This window comes from Microtus ochrogaster (genome assembly GCF_000317375.1).
Source record: "Microtus ochrogaster isolate Prairie Vole_2 chromosome 6 unlocalized genomic scaffold, MicOch1.0 chr6_random_2, whole genome shotgun sequence".
Classification (NCBI taxonomy): Eukaryota; Metazoa; Chordata; class Mammalia; order Rodentia; family Cricetidae; genus Microtus; species Microtus ochrogaster.
In genome coordinates this window covers 13,014,697-13,017,642 of record NW_004949095.1, presented here as the reverse complement: position 1 = coordinate 13,017,642, position 2,946 = coordinate 13,014,697, and the positions used below count along the sequence as shown (strand labels likewise).

Sequence of the window (2,946 nt, the reverse complement as noted above, 5' to 3'; positions counted from 1 at the left end):
TTTATTGAGACAGGGTTTCTCTAATAATTCCTGGAACTTAATTTGTAGACCAGGCTGACCTCAAACTCACAGAGATCCACCTGCCTCTGTCTCTGCCTCACAAGCCCTGGCATTAAAGGTGTGAACCACCACTGCCCGTTTTTTGTTTTCTTTTTTAACATTTGATTTACTCTATTAGGACAAAGACTAGAATATACCTAGAATATAAATGAGCAGTTTAGCCATCTTAGCTTCATTAAGGTAAAAAAAAAAATAAAACTTACGTGAAGAAAAGTAACATTTACATATTACATACCAATAGACATAAATAACAAAATAGAAGTTTCAGATAATAACTTCTTGGAAGTACATAAGTATTTCTGCTAGAATAAATAATTAATTAATACTTCGAGATATTAAGGAAATATGAGGTCAGTTTTAAATGAGTTATTGTAAATAAGTATGCATCTGTGGTACTTGTGTGTTTACACATGTACGAGCACACATCCATTTAAAGGCTAGAGGCTGACAGCAGAGTCTTCCTCAGTTGTTTGCCACCCTTCCTTGAGGCATAGTCTCTCAGCTGACTCCAGAGCTTCACAGATGTCCATTCTGGCTAGCCAACTCGCTGTGCTGATCATATATCAGCATTAGGATTTTAAGTGGAATGCCATTCCCACAAACAATTCATGTGGGGCTGAGAACACACAGGTTCTCACACCTGCATGGAAACCACTTTTTTCACTGAGCTTTCTCCCGGCCAATTTTAAAAACAGGTTAAAATATCTGTTAATGCTGTAGAAAGTCTTGTAGCCAGTGGTTACCCGCCTACTGGGGCGTGGCCTCTTACACTATATAAGCGGATGCAGAGCATGTGTCTGCTCTTCTTCTGGTTGCTGGATTCAGTTAACGTTCTCCTTTCAAGCAGAGAATTCTGATTTGTGAGTTTACCCCTAAATAAATAACCATCTATTTCTCAATTCTGAGCTAGTGTGGGATTTTTTTTAAGTGTCCTTCCACATGTTAAAACATAGAAATTATAATTCCACTGTCATTAATGAAAATTCAGGATCTATTGTTTAATATATATATACATATATATGTATACATATACATATATATGTATATATATAATGTCCTGGTTATTCAGATTACAAAATAAGAATTGGTTATATTATTATTAATCAATTTAGTAATGAATTTTTTAGCAATTTAAAAATCTGCCAATAGATTTTCACAATCCCTGTAAGTCATTGGACTAATGCAAGATTTGCTCAAAGTTATTGAAAAATCACATAAGCAGAGGGGCAGTACATACTCAATGGTTCAAAAGTCCTACTTAGTAGGAAATCTGGCTTCACTTTTTCTATCTACCAAATCCTAAAAGCTTTTAATTAACACAAGCCAGAGGAAAGAGTATTTCTCAAGTGTGCCACAGCAGACTATTGTAAAAGGGCACAAATTTGAATATAATTTCAGTACAAGACCAGCAAAGTGAATTCTGAAGAAAAAAGAAAGTCAAATTGGATCATTTATCTTACAAGTAAATTAAATTACATACTAGAAAGTGAAGCCAGAAGATCAAGAGTTAAAGACCAGCCTTAGCCACATGTGCATTCAAGACAAACCTGTGCTACACCAGACCCTGTCTCCAAAAAAAATCCACCTCCCACTCCCAACTCCTACCCCCTCAAAAAAAAAAGGAAAGAAGAAAAATTAAGTTCACCCAAACTAAAGAGACTTGGCAAACAAACACAGCCTGGGGAACTAGCTCTAGTGACAGCCTGCCCTTAACAGGTAAAAGGTCTTGGGTTCAATGTCATGCACCACAAATAAAACTACAAAACAATAACCAACAGTGTTATATTGGTTTGGCCCTTATCTGTTGTGGAGCAATCTTTTTGTACACTGTGAAGATGTGTTGTTCTCATTGGTTTAACGGAGAGCTAAATGGCAACTGCTAGGCAGGAAAAAAGGCAGGACTTGCAGACAGGGAGAGAGCACTGGGATGAAGAGCAAGTTATCGCAAGATGAACAAGCCATGCTGAAAAAATGTACCGAGCCATGTGGTAGATCACAGATGAGAAATATGAATTAATTTAAGTTGTAAGAGCTAGTTAGTAACAAGGCTAAACTATTGACCAAGCATTTATAATTAATAACAAGTCTCTGTATGGTTGTTTGGGAGGTGGCTGGCAGGACAGAAAATTTCACCAATACTCATCAACCAGACCAATGGAACAGAAAGAAGATATAGCATACCCATTGCCATGTGGGAAGTGTATGGTGAGGAGTAAGTCTCTGGAAGAAACAGCAGGCACACAGGAACAATAACAAAAGGAATCTGGATACCCGAGTTAGGTCATGTTCTGATCACTAACTACATGGGAATGGAGGATTACATAACATAAAGTAACCTTAGTTTATACCGCTATACCATTATTTTATTAAAAATGAATTCTGGGGCAAGTAACTTGTAGGGCAGCAGACTAAAAACCTCAAGCAATTCACTCTTCCATATAAGAATAAGCAAACTGGTAAAAAAAAAAATTTTTCAAAACTGCTATTTGTCATATTGCTATATACGCTATACACTGCATATGCTACTAGCCTGTTGGGAGACTGAGGCATGAAGACGTGAATTTGAGGGCAGCCTGAGCTATATAGTGAAACACTATCTCACTTTTATTTAAAAATGGAGAATTACCTTTAGGTAATTCACAAAGTATTTACTGAAGAAAAACAGTTAAACTTTGATAAGAACAGAGAGCCCTGTGACAACTGAACTGTCTTAATCCTTTTTTGCCTTGTCCCACTGTGGTGGACTGGCAGGAGCTGAGGAGAGCAGAGTTTGAAGCTTCCCTCATACCCCATACCAGAAGAAGCTTGTGAAAAGCTGGGCTCATGTCTTTGTTTATGAGCTAAGCATCCAGCAAGGAGACCTGATCTTTCGGCGCCAGGGGAGCC

General features: G+C 37.5%; 1 protein-coding gene across 2 annotated transcripts in view; it reads right to left on the bottom strand.

Moving 5' to 3' along the window:
• Positions 1 to 2,946, bottom strand: part of Kifap3 (kinesin associated protein 3) — a 147,674-nt gene that overhangs the window by 119,123 nt on the left and 25,605 nt on the right. The window lies entirely within an intron of this gene.